This window comes from Macaca fascicularis, chromosome 9 (genome assembly GCF_037993035.2).
Source record: "Macaca fascicularis isolate 582-1 chromosome 9, T2T-MFA8v1.1".
Taxonomy (NCBI): domain Eukaryota; kingdom Metazoa; phylum Chordata; class Mammalia; order Primates; family Cercopithecidae; genus Macaca; species Macaca fascicularis.
Window position 1 is genome coordinate 1579134 of NC_088383.1, and position 18087 is coordinate 1597220.

Sequence of the window (18087 nt, forward strand, 5' to 3'; positions counted from 1 at the left end):
TGAAGATCCAGCTCTTCACCAACAGACAGTGGGAGCTGTGAAAGGGTTTTCCGGAAGGACAGCAGCACTGTTGCCCATGAGTGAGTGCTGGGTTGCACAGGAGGAGAGAAGGGGCCGGGACACTGGGTGGGAGGCCAGGGCTGGACATGGTGCAGGAGGACTTAGGAAGTGCCCTCAGGAGTGGATTGGCGGGAGGGACCCAGAGAGCAGAGGAAGGACCAAATCCACAGGATTTGGGAAATTTACACAGAGGATGGGGGAGAGCAAGAAGCCAGAAGATGTGCTCGGGTACCACACATTACAAATGAGAAAGAGGAAGATTTTAATGAAGAATGGCCGAATTTGGGGCTGACCGATTTAATATGGGGGAAAGGAGAGGACGGGCGTCGTCATCTCTCCCCTGGTGCCACGCGGACAGTGCGGCGTCAGGCAGCGTGGTGCGGTGGAAAACAGCTCAGTAGCAGTTAAAGACTGCGAGCAAAAAGGTCGAAAACAGAAACAGCACCAACAGCATTCGGATAAACACGCTTTTCTTAACACCCGCGTCACGGGACAGCGCGAGGTTGCTGCTGCCATGGTGGGGCCACAGGCAGGTCGAGGCCACTCATACCTATGGAGAGAAACCGAGTCCTTGGTTTATGGGCATCACCCTCCAGGTACAAACCAGTGGCATTTAGGGCTGTGTCAGCCCTGCACAGAAGTGTCTAACATTCTCCTTTTTCAGTACTCTGATTCCCCACACGGAGATCCTTGATTGCTGGGGTCAGGGTGAGGCCACGCCAAGCTGTATGGACGCCAAAAATGCTCTGCACTCAACGAGCAATGCTTTGTGTAAAAATGTGTCCGAAGCCAGGCCGCCTTGCAGCAGAGGCTGGGTCGGGGATGCTCCGGCAGGGGCTTATTAAGTCAGGAAGACAGGATGGGGCAGCAGGGACGCCAGGCGAGGGGAGGCTGTGCTGAGGTCCCATGTCCAGCTGACCCAACAGGAAGCTCAGGAGTGTGAGGCAAGGGTGTGCCATGTGCCAGTTATGAGCTGTGGGTGCTCCCAGGCGTGTAGGCTTCTGGTGGCCAGGGCTGTTCTCAGGAGGTGGCTGCAGCCGTGAGCTGCCCTGACCGGCACTCAGAGCAGCTGGAGAAGATCAGGAGCCCAGGATGGGGTGGCTGTGGTGCCAACAGCATTTATTCCAATCCTTCCAATGATGCTATTAAGCCGATAAAATGCAAGTTTGTGTAGAAGCATCACTCCACACATAGTGGCTATTGGTGATCTCTTTTCTTATAAATGGCTATTGAGAGTAAAACTACTACTCTGTAAGACAACATGAGAAGTAGTCACAGAAAATATATGTATACGAATTTCTATAGAATAAGTAGAAAAGCTGGCCAAAGAGCAGGGCTACTGCACCCCGCCAAAGCACCAAGCACGGTGAGTTTTGTAGAATTCGACCGAAAGGTAGCAGATTGTAAGTGTCCGGAGCATGTAAAGACAAGAGAAGACTCAGGTTGTGTGTCACCATGGAATGCCTAAATTATTGCCATACCCACCTGACGGAGGCTACGCAACAAAGAAAACAGAGCCCTCAGTTAGACAAAATACTAGCCATCAAGTAGCAGAGGAAAAGAGTACTAGAGTACATCCCTGCAAGGTGGGCTTATTTCTGAAATGTAAGAATTGATTATATTAAAAAATTAAGGCCAGGCACACAGTGGCTCACACCTGTAATCCCAGCACTTTGGGAGGCTGAGACCAGTGGATTGCTTAAGCCCAGGAGTTTGAAACCAGCCTGGACAACATAGCCAGACCCCAAGTCTACAAAAAATACAAAAGGTAGCTGGGTATGGAGGCATGAGCCTGTAGTCCCAGCTACTCGAGAGACTGAGGTGGGAGGATCACTTGAGCCTCGGAGGCGGAGGTTGGAGTGAGCTGAGATTGCACCACTGCTCTCCAACCTGGGTAACAGAGCAAGACCCCGTCTCAAGGAAAAAAAAAAAAAAAAAAGAAAAAAAAAAATTTAAATGCAATACAAAAATAAGCATAATCACAGATACTGATAAGGCATCTGACAAAATACAACTGCTTTTGATAAAACATTGAGTTTTTATCAAAACTCAACTCTATCAAGTGGAACAGAGGGATTGTTTCCTGAATGTGATTTTATGCACACACACACACACACACACACACACACCAGACACACATACACACACATGAGTATCATGCTCTATGGGCAAGCACTCCAGGCACTTCTATAACCATTCAGGAACATCTGCTGCAGCCATTGACGAGCACAACAAGAGAGAGAAATTAGCTCTGTAGTAATTGGAGAGGGGCAGGTAACACAAGCACTGTCTGAACATGCTATGATTCTGTGTCTGGAAACCTCCAGAGAATCCAGTTGACATACTGCTAGAAACAATGAGAGAGCTTAATATGGTGAAAGGGTTCCAAGTTAATATACAGAAATCAATAACTTTCATGTAGACACACAGCAACTAGAGAGACACTGTAAAGGAAAAATGACTCCATTTATAACGGCAGCAAACAAGATAATAGGAATAAGTTTAACAAGAAATAACCAAGGACTATAGTGAATAAAACTTCAAAATCCTATTGAAGGACACAACAAAATTTAAACAAACAGAAAGACATGTCACATTTTTGGATCGGGAGGTTTAACATAATGAATCCTCTCTAAATTGATTTATAAAGTTGACAGGATTCCCAAAGAAACAGCAATAGTGCTTTGTTTTGGACAAGACACCTGGTTAAAAAGTGTAATTTTGTTTTGTCATTGCTATGGCTTGGGTATGGTTTATTTGTAGCTAAAACCCCTGTTGAGATTTGGTCCTCAGTGTGGCGGTGTTGAGGGGTGGTGGGACCTAGTGGGAGGTGTTTGGGTCATGGGGTGGATTCCTTATGAAGGGCTTGGTGCTGTTCTCAAAGCAGTGAGTTCTTGCTCTGACAAGATGGATTAGTCCTCAAGGACATGGGTTAGTTCCCATGAGCGTGGGCTGTAATGAAGCCATAATGCCCCTCTGGTTTTCTCTTTGCAAGTATCTGCTTCCCCCTTGACCTTCTCCTTCATGTTATGATGCAGGAAAAAAGCTCTCACCAGAATCCACTGCCGTGCCCTTAAACTTCCCAACCTGCAGAACTGTGAGCTAAATAAACCACTATTTTTTCTAAAGTACCCAGTCTCATGTATTCTGTTATAGCAACACAAAATGAACTAAGATAGTTATTTGTTTTTAACTGGGCAAGCTGATTCTAAAAGGAAACCCAGAAAATTCTGAAAAAGAAGGCTAATGCTGGAGACAAGCCCTAGAGTACATCAAGCAGGTTACAGGGGCTCCACGCCAGGTCGCTGTGGGGATGGGGTGTGAAGGGAAACAGGTGGAACAAAGTGGGCAGTCCAGAACTCAACCCAACACGTACAGGAATTTAGTACAGGACAAAGGTAATCACATCTCAAACCACTGAGGCAAAGAGAGACTATCCAATTAATGGTATCTAACAACTGAATAGTCATCTGAGAAATAAAATTGCATCTTTATCTGACACCATGTACCAGACTAAATTCCAAATTGATCAATATTTAGATGTAAGAAATGAAGAACTGCATTTGAATGTTTATAGCATCTTTACCCATAATTGCCAAAACTTGGAAACAACCAAGATACCTTTAGGCAGGTGAATGGATAAATAAACCATGGTACATTCAGACAGTGGAATATTACTCAGCACTAAAAATAAATCATTTATCAAGCCATGAAAAGACATGGAGGAAAGTTAAATAAAAGTTAAGTAAAAGAAGCCGATCTGAAAAGGCGACATATTGTATGATTCCAACTACAGGGCGTTCTGGAAAAGGCAAAACTATGGACATACATAAAAAGGTCAGTGGTTGCCAGGAGTTGAGGGGGGGAAGGGATGAATAGATGGAGCACAGAGGATTTTTAGGGCAGTGAAACTACTCTGTATGATGGTACAATGGTGGATCCATGTCATTATACATTTGTCCAAACCCATAGAGTGTACAACACCAGGAGTGAACCCTAACACAATGAATGGATTTTGGGTGATTAAAGAAATAAAGATGCATTTGTCATAAAGAAAATAAGGGATAATGTATAAACTTGGTGAGTACTATGGTTTAAATGTGGTGTTTTCTCCAAAATTTATATTGAAACTTAATCCTCATTGTGGTGGTATTAAAAGGTGGGGCCTTTAGGAGGTGATCAGGGGATGAGGGCTCCACCTTCATGAATGGATTAATACCCCTATAAAAGAGACTTCAGACAGAGTCCAGCCCTTTTTTGCCCTCCATCCCATCTGCCCTGTGAGGATACAGTGTTTCTCCCCTCCAAACAATGCAGTAACAAGGCGCCATCCTGGAGGCAGAGCGCAGCCCTCTCCAGACACCAAGCCTGCTGACATCTGGATTTTGGACTTCCCAGCCCCCAGAACTGTGAGCAATGAACTTCTGTTGTTTATAAATGGCCTCAGTATGAGGTATTTTGTTGCAGCAGCACAAATGGATGAAGACACTGGGCTTCTCCCCAGCACATCACCCATCTCCAGACAATGTCTGGGAATGGGCTTTTATTTATTTACTTGGAACTAAGTCATTCTCAGCCTGTTCCAACGTTTGAAAGGTACGTTTCTTATACTATATCTGGTTTTGGAGGAAAAAGATTACCAAATTTCTAAGAAGAAAACTGAAAGTAAAATATACCAAATAGCATCAAAGAAATACATTTCAAAATTATAGAAGATAGAGAGAGAAAGGAATAATTTTTACTCCACATGTAGACTGCCCCAAGGGTGTCATGTGTAATTAATTCTGACTCCCTATTTCCTAGAACTGTGCCCACTGAATTTAATGACTCAATAACAGGGTTTCCACACCTTCCCTTGAGAAAGACTCTTCCACAGTTTATCAGTGCTCAGTGTTAGGAAACCTTCTTCAATGTTCAGCCTAACTGATCTTCTATACAATTTCAGTCCACTTTCCAGACTTCATCTTTAAAACTCCCAATCTCTTTGTGGTTGGTATTCTCTGAATACTCACAGGGAATATCATGATCGGCCTGCAATCCCACGTCTAGTCATTATTTGGCCAAAGTCTGTGTTTTATTTTCAATCTTTTCCTGCAAGCCAATTTTTAAAATCTTCTTGTGTTTCTGCTTCCATTCTCTATATTTCCTCTAATTAGTTTGAAATCAGGTAGATTTTAAAATGTCTGGCTTGGGCATGTCTTATCTGTTGGGGACATGATTAGACTAAGACTGAAAGAAAACAGTTTTGCTTTTGACAGGGGAGATTTTTCTTCCACTAGGGTCTTGATTTATGGCTTTCCTCAGGAATCAGAAGACACTAGTGTCCCCTGGGCTTTTATTCTCTAAACATTTCAAATGCATTGATTTTGGAAGGAAAACAAGTTATGTGTAAATGTTTTGTGCTCTCCTCTATGAATGACGATACATCTGGGGAATATCAGATAACAAACCACTGTAAGCAGAGTTTAACAGGCTCTAGGGCACAGGTAGCCCTGTTTCTGCTGCTTACTTGAGGCAAGAATTTAATTGTGTTCAGTTGTCTTGTTTGGAAAAAGTTTTCAAAGATTAAAGAAAATAATGCGAAGTTCTTAACATGTGCCTGATACACAGCAAAAATACCACCATCTTTAGCTATTATGATGCATATATTTCTATTCTCTTGTAATCATATTTGTTTCTCCATCTGCAACCAGGACATTTCTGTGACTTCCCTTGCTAGAATGACACAAAAACACCATTTGTTCCATTATTACTTCTACTGATTATAAAGCACATGTTCTTCCAATGAGAACAAGAGGGCTGGTGTGGGACAGTTGAAAGACAAGACACATTCAAGAACACCTTTCAACTAAATCTGACCACGGTACTGAACTATGGGCCAAATAACAATTCCAGGATGAGCACTCACTTGCCTTAAAGTATCAAGGGCATATTTTCATGTATTTCTGTTTGTTTATCCATCCATTCATTCAATGGGCATTAAACACCTAAATTATTCGAGGGAAAGGGGATACAAAAGTGTGCAGTCTCAAAGCTCCTTTCACAGCACATGCTCACAGGCAGGGAGAAGGCAGCGTGGCAGGAGAGCAGAAGCTCACTGTGACTGGGCTACACCAGCTGTGGGGACACCTTCTCAGAGGATGGGGCAACCGTGGACGTCAAAGCCAGTGTTAAGAGAGGGAGAAAGAAGAGACCTGTGCCCTGGACTAGAAGGTGTGTAACAACTGGCCAGGTAATGAATGAAGAGGAGCCGAGGAGTGGGAGCAGCCTGCATGAAAACAAGGAGCATGGGAGGACAGCTCTGTGGTGAGGATGCAGTGGCATCTGTGGTTAGGACGTGGTGGGCTCTGTGGATAGGATCCAGTGGGCTCTGGTTAGGATGTGGTGGCATCTGTGGTTAGGATGTGGTGGGCTCTGTGGATAGCATCCAGTGGGCTCTGGTTAGGATGCGGTGGACTCTGTGGTTAGGATGCGGTGAGCTCTGTGGTTAGGATGTGGTAGGCTCTGTGGTTAGGATACGGTGGGCTCTGTAGTTAGGATACGGTGGGCTCTGTGGACAGGACGCGGCAGGCTCTGCAGTTAGGATGCGGTGGGCTCTGTGGTTACAATGCAGTGGGCTCTGGTTAGGATGCAGTGGCATCTGTGGTTAGGTCGTAGTGGGCTCTGTGGTTAGGATATGGTGGGTTATGGTTAGGATGCAGTGGGCTCTGTGGTTAGGACGTGGTGGGCTCTGTGGATAGGATCCAGTGGGTTCTGGTTAGGATGTGGTGGGCTCTGTGGTTAGGATGTGGTGGCATCTGTGGTTAGGATGTGGTGGGCTCTGTGGATAGCATCCAGTGGGCTCTGTGGTTAGGATGTGGTGGGCTCTGTGGTTAGGATGCAGAGGGCTCTGTATTAGGTTATGGTGGGCTATGGTTAGGATGCGGTGGGCTCTGTGGTTAGGATGAGGTGGGCTCCGTGGTTAGGATGAGGTGGGCGCCGTGGTTAGGATGAGGTGGGCTTGGTGGTCAGGATGCAGAGGGCTCTGGTTAGGATATGGTGGGTTCTGGTTAGGATGTGGTGGGCTTTGTGGTTAGGATGCAGAGGACTCTGGTTAGGACATGGTGGGTTCTGTGGTTAGGATGCAGAGGCCTCTGTGGTTAAGATATGGTGGGCTCTGTGGTTAGGATGCCACAGTCTGGTTAGGATGCAGTTGGCTCTGGTTAGGATGCAGTGGGTTCCGTGGTTAGAATGCAGTGGGCTCTGTGGTTAGGTCATGGTGGGCTGTGTGGTTAGGATGGGGTGAATCTGTGTGGTTACTGGTGTAGAACTCCAGTGCCTGTGGGGCAGTAGTAGTTTCTGGAGGGCCTCCTGTTGTGTGGGTGACATCACCAGAACTGTCTACCTTCTTCCTAGGTACTCCTGAGTGGAGATGATGGGTAGAAGCCTTGTCCACCATGTTGCCTTCACCAGAACTGGGAGAATTGCTCTCTGCATAAAAGATGTCAAGCAAGTTTTGGCCATTCTTTCTTATACTTGTGTGATCAGAGGAATCTTTTGGTCACTGTTGAAATCACAGATGTGGCTCCAGCTTCCTACCAACCAAGAACCCCAAAACTATTGAATGAGTGTCTCCTTGTGAGGTTCCTGAAAATCTGTTTTTAGGCAATATTTTCAGGTTATTCTTATGGCCAGGTGAATTTGGGGAGCACAAGTATGTGAAAAAAAGCAGATGAAGAATATTCATTTTTTCACTTGGCTGTGTGATGTCATTGGATGCAGTTTGGGAACAGGTGCTCTTCACTGAGGCGGATTCTTTGGTTTGGCAATTTGAATGAGAAACCATTGAATTGAGGGACAGTTTCTCTTGAACGTTGCACACATATGGTGCTCAGTAGATTCAGAGACATCTACAAAGAAAACCCACTCAGTGGGCATCCACAGATGCTATGGTCCCCATTTGCTATACCTGAGTTTCAAAGAATGGTGGGCAACCGATTAGTGAATCCCAAATGCTGACTCTGTCCAACTGTGTGAACACGCCGTGAAAGCCAGGGTTTCTCAGCCTCAGCCCTTAGTTGTCAGGATAAGCAAAGTAATCACATACTCATTAATTTCCTTATAAAATGCTCCCAGAGGACATGCCACCCTCACTTTCAGGTGCTGAGACTGCCAGTCATGCCGGGGCTCAGTCCCAGTGAGGAAGCAAGCAGAGCCAATGCTCCAAGCTCCTCATGGGGCCAAAACATGAGGGAGTGCTTGGACCCAGGAATGTTAGACATGAATAACTCTGCTGTTTTAACACTCATTCTTTTTCCTTCCAAAATGACTGAGGCTTGCTTTGTAGACACAGATTCACATGTCGCTCTGACAGGAAATGAGGCAGTCACTGGCCCTGGGTGCCATTCATGTATCTTGTCCTCCTCAGTGTGGCTGACACTCGCCAAGCCTTCTGTGCCAGGCACATGTGAGAGCGCTGGGTCTACACACTAATCCAACATGCTGCTCACTCCACATAACATACAACATGGCAAAGGCACTAAGAGAGCCCAGAAACCATGCCAGGCTGATGCCGGCTGCTGTCCACCTGTGATGGCCTCGGGCACTGTGGCCCCCTCTACAACCCTAAGAGGGTCAGCCTGTGGACAGAGATGTGACCAGATGTCAGCTGGTTAACACTCTTTGCTGTTCCCCCTCAGGGAATGGAACTTCTCCAAACCTGATGGGCTGTCGGTGAGGTTAGAGGTGAGAGGGAGGAAACTCAGGAGATGCCAGTGACCTTTCTGTGGGCCTTGGGTGGGGAGCCAGCTGTGTGGTTCACTAGACAGTGCAACCTTATGAGAGTGGAGGGGATCCATCCCACAACACGTCACATGTGTGTCTGTGACTCATGGTGAGTCAAACACACTACAGCCCCATCAGAGGGCAGGACAAGCTAGGCACTGACATAGGCAGCGTCCAGGCAAGCAAGCACATTGACAACCATGTGTCAGCCCTGGGACCTAACTGTTTACATGACAACGGCACATCTGGCACATTCTCCTACTGAATTAACTTGACTTTTCCAAAGTATACTTTTGGGGCATGAGAATGGATAGGCAGATGCAGCAGTATTTGCTGCTGCACAGTCCTCTCCACACTCGTCCCAGCACGGTGCTCAACTTGGAGTATTGCCCAGTATTACAGCTCAGTAACAAAGAGGGACTTGAGGCTCTAGGAGATGTAAGCAGGCACTATGGATACCTGCACCAGTGTTGGTTCTTGAACATCCAGCTGCTCCAAGCCATCCTCCCTCACTGGCCCTGCTGCAGAGACTGAGATGTAAAACTCTCCCTTTCCAGCTCTCCCTGTTACTTCCTGCACAGCTGAGCGGCCAGCAGCAAAATCCTGGCCAAAAGAAGTCTTCAGGATGGAAAATGTCCTCCTCCTGCCCTGATGGGATCTGGGAATGTGGCCTGCAGCAGGCGGGATGAGGAGTGACCAGGGGGTGACACATCCTGAAACCACAGGGGCCTGAATGGTGCCTGCCACCACTGTCTGGCACGTGGGCCACTGTTGGTCACTGAGACAATAAAAAGGTAAAAAGGTGCTTGTTTGCAACACTGCTAATCAGCTATCTCACCTCCTGCAGCCAGTGGCGTTCCGAGTGGATACAACTGCAAAATGCATAGAATTTGGGGTAGGACACCACATACATCAAAAGATCAGGCCAGATGAGCTTATGAGAAGGTTATTAGTTATGTTCCTCAACATCAACACTGCGAGGGTTTCACTGGATATAAATATGGTAATTTCACATTTAGTAAATATATTCAATGCCCTCTTCCTACCCCTAAGAAAGAGGTAGAATGACAATGAACGCTTTGCAATTAATAGATTGAAAAGTCTATTTATCTCCACATTTGCATTGGGCTGAGCAAGCTCTTCACCCCATTAGTAACTCATTCTTTTATATCAAAGGAACAAATAGGAAACACCTGGTCTGATCGATGAACAGTCTCTTCCTTCTCCTACCGAGGATGGCTGACAAGGTCTCACTGGCGCTAAAACCAGAAATAATGAGAGCATGAAGCCAGAGCTCCTAAATAATTCATGAGCTAAATCTTGTAAGTGACGGTGCTTTCTTCATCTGTAAGCAACCACTTGACATGCTCATTTTTGTTCTGTTTTTAAGAAGATCATATTTGAATCAGCTCAGAGGGGAGCTTTGTTCAGGCCCTGTGAGCGCCACGCCCTCTCTGCTGACCTCCAATACTTTCTCTTCTTTTCTTGACTGAGCTGTGAGTTCCCCTGGGCTCAAATCTGGCTGGCTAGTTAGAGCCCTCATTCTTGGGTAATGACCCAATGACATAGGTAGGCACTGACCTAAGGTGGAGAGGCTGCCCCGAACCCACTGTCGATCATAGCTTCATGCTCTCCTCCCCTTCTCTGCCCTCCACTGACCTTGTCAATGACTAGCTCCCCCGTGAGCCACCTGTTGCCAGCATGGCCCCAAAGCTGAGACTGCTTTCTTCCATCAGGAGCTCCTCCTCAGCCCGAGACCTCGCCTCCCTTCCTCTTCAGGGTCAGCCCTCAGGGATCAGATGCCCACCGCCTCTCTAACCTGGGAGCCTGCTTCCATGCACACCTCTTCCTGTCATCAGTGTGGTGAAGCCGCTGCAGGGGCTGGGTCCAGAGCACTGTGCATGAGGACTTCAAAAGTCCAACGGAGCAGCAGAAGGAGATACAGACATGGTGTGCAGTGAGGGTGTGTGGGAAAGAGAGGTGCGGGGAGAGGAAAGTTTGGTTATAGCAGTATAGGGCAGGAAGCCAGGAGACCTCCATTTTGCTGTGTGAAGTCATGAGACCCTGTTTCTTGGCGTGAATTACCCCCAGGTTCCAATGTGGATGTGTCTGGAACAGCACCACAGATTCCTCCAGTGTTTCTGCAGGGAAGCCCTTTCAATATCACCTAATGCAGACGGACACATCTTGAAATTTTAAATACAGGGTCTACTAGGGAACGAGGGAGTGTAAACCATGACCCCAAGTGCATGCATTTGAAAGTCCACACTTATTTCAGAGGGTTACAGCTTCACTCAGTTTCACATTTGTTCACTAATTAGCCCAAATCCTTTAGAATATCTTTAATATCTCCAGCCACACAGTGGGGACCCGGTCAATGATGATAACTCCTGCTCACAGATAACACACAGTCATTTCATGAAGCTTCTTTCTTCCTTCTCCCTCCCTTTCCTCACTCTCTCTTTTTCTCTTTCTCTCTCCCTCCCTCCTAACTCTCTCTTTTTCTTTCTTGCCCTCTTTCCTAACTGTGCTTAACCAGAGCATGGTTAGGGTAAACATAAGAATATTTTAGCTTGTTGAATAACAGGAGAATGTGGCTTTACATACCCCAAACATTGCCTGGCACGCAGGTAAACACTGGATGCTAGTGTCCTTTATTTTTTCACCAACAAAGTTACTGTTACGCTTCCATTAAAAAAAGACTCATAGTCAAAGAGACCAGAATAAAATGAGTTTAGTTGTGTTGCCTTGAGATATAGTGTTGGATTTTCTTTTCTCGGTGAAGTCTTTTGGACAATTAGATTAAAGATAGAATTGAATGCTCAGTTATGAGTTAATAATCAGAGAAGTGCAGAAGTGTTTGAACAGCTTTGATTGGAGTACTAGACCTTGAGAGAGTGTAGCAAAAATATTTTCTCCTCCCTTTCTCATGTTATTTCCATCTACCCATTTCCTTACTTGGGATAAATGAAGGCATTTGGTGAGGATTTAACTCACGGCCAGGGCTGCCAGTCCTCTCCTTAGTTAATTCAGCTTTGAGGGTTTTCATCGGCACCCTGTGAATTATTCCAGGCTAAACTATTTAAATGAGCCATAAGTGGGATTCGGGTGGAACAAATGTCCAGTCAGTGACTAATTTTCTTTTCCTCTCCATTTTTAGGAGGGATGTTTAGTAGAAATGTGTCAGCATTCACACTACGCAAGGGTCAGCATTGGTGTAGTGAAATCCATCCTGCATCTTATAGTTTAAACCTAACAGTTTAAACCAAAGATTTAAAATCAATTGCCCATCAGTGCTCCTTATTATACTGGGTTGTCGGCCTCCATGAATCTTAATGTGCCTGAACAGACCCACAGAGACACAGCATCAGCTTCACATTTCTCAGTATCCACTTAGCAATCATTAAAATCAATTCCTTGAAATACAGATGATAATTCGCCATCTTTCATCACAGCATGAGGTTTCTGTTTAAGGTTTTTTGTCCAGTTCATTTGTTTCAGCTTATCTTCCTCATGCCCGACTGGATGCAAATAAAAATACCTTGCTTTTAATTTTAAGATCAAAGTGACTGCCAGTCATTCAGGGGAGACAATGAAAGCAAAGGTTTTGAAAAATTGGGGGAATAAACTCCTTATACTCCGCTTCTCTTAGGTCCTTGTGAAGATGAACTTACACAAATGCTCTTTGTATGATGGAAAGAGAAATTTTAACTGTATTTAAACTGTCACGGTTTCTAAAGTGCAAATGGGAAAATCATGTTTGATAACCAGTTTTATCTGGTACAACACAATAACACAATTCTTTATTCAAGCCAAAAGCATGGCACAGATAGTACAGACACTTTTTTTTATCTGATGTGCTCATTTTAGGTTCAAAGCCAAACATATGAAGCAAAACATAGTCTACATTTCAAAACTTGGAAAACTTATGTTCCGTCATGGAATTAATTGGCACTTCTGTATTTTCCCTAATAAAAGAGGCCAGACCACTTCCCTCAGAAGGGTTTCCTTGTTGTCCTGGGCTGTTTTTACAAAGTTCAACTTTACCAGGCTGTTTTCAAGAAATGTGCATTTTTCCAGGGCAGTTATAAGTCCAAGAAATTTGTGGAGTGATAAAACTGGACCTTAGTTTAGATGGGAAAGAATATTTATAAAAGCCATGGTTTCAGAACATGTTTTGTAGGCTAGACTAGCAAAAGTTTAAACACGAACCCCTAAAAATGTACTCTAGAAAACTCCTTTTTTCTAGTTATTTACTTAATAAACTCAGAAAAATAATTTCCCATAAAGAGGTAATGCGTGGTCACCACCGGGCCTTGATGCCTACTTCCAACAGGAACCTGGAGCCGCGAAGGATAAAGGACCATCAGCTCCACGTTTCAGCTCTGCCCAGCCCGCAGGGCGTCAGGAAAGCCACTTGGCCTCTTGATCTTGGTGTCTGCATTTCCTAAAGCGTTAATAAGAATTCCTGCCTTCCCCATTTATCGGGGTTATGTCAATCAAACTGATTAGTGTATGTAAAAATGCTGTCAAAACTGTAAATCTGCATATTAAATGCAAGGCATCACTATCAACAGCCCCTTTAAGAATCATTCTCTCATGAAACACAAGAGTTTCTAAATAAAGCTGTACCCTGACAGCTTGGCTAGTAAGTGCTGTCGGGGTTCAAGAGGATGGGGAGAACATTTGCTTTTCTTTGTCCGGTGAAACGAGAGGATTCGGGAGGTAACAAAGCTGAACTACTGTGTGATCCAGAGAACGGTTGAGTGGGACCCATGCCCCCGAGGAAGACGCCCTGAGGGAGGCCCACGCTCCCCTGGAAGACGGCCTGAGAGGGGGCCCACGCCCTCCCGGAAGACCGCCTGAGCGGGGTCCACAGCTTCCTGGGAGACGGCCTGAGGGAGGCCCAAGCTCCCCCGGAAGACGGCCTGAGAGGGGGCCCACGCTCCCCCGGAAGACGGCCTGAGGGAGGCCCACGCTCCCCCGGAAGACGGCCTGAGACGGGGCCCACGCTCCCCCGGAAGACGGCCTGATATGGGGGCCCACGCTCCCCCGGAAGACGGCCTGATATGGGGGCCCACGCTCCCCCGGAAGACGGCCTGAGAGGGGGCCCACGCTCCCCCGGAAGACGCCCTGAGCAAGGCCCACGATCCCCCCGAAGACGGCCTGAGAGGGGGCCCACGCCCTCCTGGAAGACCGCCTGAGCGGGATCCACAGCTTCCCGGGGGACGGCCTCAGTCAGGTCCACGCTCCACCGGGACACGGCCTGAGCGTGGCGAGGCTCCTCCCGAAGACCTGAGCAAGGGCCCACGCCCTCCCAGGAGATGGCCTGAGCAGTGTCCAAGCTCCCCCGGAAGACACAGTCCACGCCCTCTGAGAAGATGGCGTGTGAGTCGGAGCAGAGAAGGAGTTGAGAGAATGAGAGCAAAGCTTCCGAGTGGCAGAGAGAGCAGCTGCCTTCAAGGTCAGGCCTGGGAGGGCCCAGGTTCGGTGGCTACGGGTCCGGGGGCAGCAGTGCGTGTTCTCCTGGCATAAGGCTCACAGGATTATTTTTAATAAATGGCTGCTGGCAGTTGGCCAAGCGTCCTGCTCACTGGGGAGAATGTCTGAGGGTGGAAGCACTTGTTCAGCATGAAAGATGGAGTCTCACGCTACAGGGAGGGAAGGACCACCTGAGAAGGGTCCAGGGCCGGCTGGGACCCCACCTCATTGGCGCTGGCCGGGGTGGGGGCGCCTGCCGGGAATCCTAAGGAGACCTGAGCTGATGGAAATGGGCCCTGCGCCGCCTTCCCATCCGGGCGGGAGCCTGTGGGAGAAGGACCAGCTGGCCACAGAAGACACCGCAGAAGACACCAGGCCAGCGCCTACGATACCAATCTAACGTCTCGTTCACAAGTGTGTGTATTCAGACCAGAGCCATGAGCAGGACACGGGAGAAAGACCACGAGAAACAGAAAGCCACTGCCCCTGGCCTGGAGGACACGGGCCAGGGCGTCTCCTCAGAGGAGTTGAACAGAAGTTACAGCTGCAGAACGAGAGGCTCCCCCGGAAGACACAGTCCACGCGCTTTATGAAAAAGGAAGAATGGAGGATAAGTGAAAGACTCAAATAATGAAAATAGGTTGCAAAAATTAGGAGGGAAAGGCAGTTGACGAGCTGTAGGATAAATTTAAGAAATCTCCAAAAACATCGAGTAAAAGAATGAAGAGACCAAAATTTAAAAAGTAAAAGCAGAAGATTAATAGAGAGTATTGAAAATTTAACAGAAATGTGTGTAAATGAAGGAATTCTTAACACAAATGACGTGAAAATATACGAATAGCTTAAATATGTCAAGAGAGGTGAATGGCTCATACCTAAACATATTCTTAAATCCAAGTTAAAAAAAGACCTTTCCCCCTCCCGGGTAGGGATGGGTGCTGGTCACTGCAGAGAAAATGTGAGGCAGGTCAGAAATATTGGATAAAAAATAATGGAAACATTGCTTCAAAATACTGAGGGAAAATAATTGAAAGCTTAGAATTCCCCACCTGGGAACCTATTGAGACGGATGAGAAGCAAATCAAGGCATTTTGAGATGTGGGAATATTCACAAAGTTGATCTCCCATTGTAGATGATGCTTCTTGAGGAAGCTCTGTATGAGGGGAGACAAAGCAGGGAAGAAGACAATGATCTCGGAGATGGTGTCCCACTGGAAGAGCAGGACGCGGGGTCTGCAGAGCATGTGCCTCGGTGGGCCTGGCTGGGGAGTTCTCCGGGAGAGAGGCAGGTACCCTCTGCAAGATGCTTCCCTGGAGGCCTTGTGACAGCATGTATGGTAAAGGCACAATCTTCCTCTCTCTTCTTTTTCAGTAAGAAAAAAGAAGACATTCCAGAAAAAAAAAAAAGCACAATATTTCAAAAGTGATATAAGCAAGTCTAGCAACACATGTGAATCAAACTTAAACACAACACAACTTGGAGCTGGGGGTGTAGGCAGAGCCTCTGTGTGTCCTGACGCCAGGCAGCCAGGCTCCCTTTTCAGGGGAACTGTCCTGGGAAGGTTGAACGTGGTTCTGCTTGGCTCTGTGGTGGGAATATCTACAATACTCTCATCAGATAGATGCTGTTCAGCTCTTACAATCACTCAAAAGACAAAATAGAGAAGACTTAATTATGGGCATAAGAAAGGATATAAATACCAGTGATGATGGTGTAAAGATGTAACATGTAATTGGGAGAAGCTGGCAAGTGGGGAAGGGGCTGAGGGCTGCCACCTTCAATGCACAGAACGGAGTGAACCCACACCTTCTAAATTTGATGCAATGAGAAATAAAGGTTTATTATCTATAATTGTGCATTACAAACAATAATGGAAAATGAAAAAGTATCAAATGTTAATAGCAAGAGTCAATAGATGTTATCTAGAACTGAAAATCTAGAAATATAGAAGCAATATAGTACTTAGAGTCACAAGAACAAAATTTAAAATGGTTAGAGTGGCTTCTGAGAGTGAAGGGGAGTGAGGGGTGGAGTGGGAGAATATGGCTTTTCATTCAGAAGTTCTTTAGAATCTCTACCATATGACTGCATTAATTTGATAAAAATAAAACTTCTGTTCATAAGTATATATTTCTCTGATTATATTTCTCATAATGGCAAAGAAATGGTCTCTGATTCATAAACAGAACTTTCAGGAGCTAATTAATGTGAGAGAGTTGGCATCCCATCCACTGGAGTGGCAAATCAAATTGTGTTTTATTTCAAAATAAGTTTAATTTTAAAACATTGTGACATATACAGCAACTAGAACAAGACACATTACTCTGAGAATTTCTTAGGCATTTGCTTGAGTAACTGAACTAGAATTAAGATGAAATGGCACATCAACTTTAAGTAAATGAGTATCTAAAAATGTTTGTATTAGTAATTTTGCACATTTCTAATTTTTTAAAATCAATGTTTATCTCTTTACAATAGGAAAGTAAATTTCAGCAAGTTATTCTTCAGCATTCAGAAGTCACTAATTAGTGAAGCTCTACCTTGTGAAGTCTCATTTTCATATAATAAGTTTAATTCATGTAGATAAATTGCCTACACATAAAGCATTGTATTCACTGGCAACTCAGAAGTATCATTTCCCCAGAAGCCTCTGTAAAACATTACTATTTTCCACATGAAGTTTGAGAGTAGCTTCCAAAACTTGCCAGATTTGTTTCCCAGAAAGATGGAAAGATATTGGACAATCACAGTTCTGGAGCCGAGAAATGCTAAAAAATTACTTTCCAAGTCATACTGACTTATGCTTCTGGGGCTGGAAGTGCATTGCACAATAAGGAAGCCAGGGTGGCTGGTTCCCCTCCCCTCCCCCTTCTACTCCCTCCCCCAACCCTCCCTCCTTTCCTTTCAGACCAGGACACTAATTTAAACTGAGTTATTTAGAAACCTGTAGCAGAAATCTCTGTAACACTCCACATTTTAAAATTTACCAAAGTTTTGTTTATATGGACCAACAACTCTGTGTGTACATAGTTCTTTTATAGTTCTTCTATATTGGATTTAAATTATTCTTTAAGAACCATTCCCCACTGGAATATAAGAGCCACAAGGGTAAGTGTTTGGTCTCTTGTTCTCTGCTGTTTCCCCAGAACTTTGTATGCCAGGCACTGACTAAATAATTTGTAAATGAAACAGTGCCATTACCAATAATTAACTAACACTTACATGGTACTTGCTATGGGCTAGGTAACTTTCTAAGAGCTAGAAATACATGAACACATTTAGCCATCAAAATAACCTGATCAGGTAGGTGTTGCTGTTATCCCTGTTTTTAAAGGTGAGAGAACAGAGTCCCAGCAAGGCTCAGTGGCTGGCCATGAGTCGCAGAGCTCTGTGCAGGTGGGGCTGGATTCTGTGCTAGGATGATGCTTTTGGCCTGCCAAACTCACTGCTCCCTTAGTGAGACTGCTGTACCCTGAGTGGGGGCCGTGTCTCTTCCTTGCAGCCCCGTGGGCCTACAGAGCAGTGCCCAGTGTATGGCGGTGCCCAGTTGATGGCTGCATGCTGGAGGATGAAGGAATGGTCACCTCCAGCAGGGATGAGCTTGGTGGAGGTGAACTCTTAGCCCTCAATTTAGAACATTCCTAATTCCACAAAGAGGCAGATGTAGTCTGTGTCTCAAAGGTGGGGCAGGTGCTGGTGGTCAGGGCGGGTCTGGTATATTTATATACTGCATGATCTATTTATAAAACGACTTTACCTTTCAAAGCATCTCATATTCTAGA

At 45.7% G+C, this 18087-nt stretch overlaps 1 protein-coding gene across 1 annotated transcript in view; it reads right to left on the reverse strand.

Annotated features, from left to right (window-relative positions):
• ADARB2 (adenosine deaminase RNA specific B2 (inactive)) overlaps positions 1 to 18087 on the reverse strand; it is a 527763-nt gene that overhangs the window by 56735 nt on the left and 452941 nt on the right. The gene's annotated exons all lie outside the window — the stretch shown is intronic.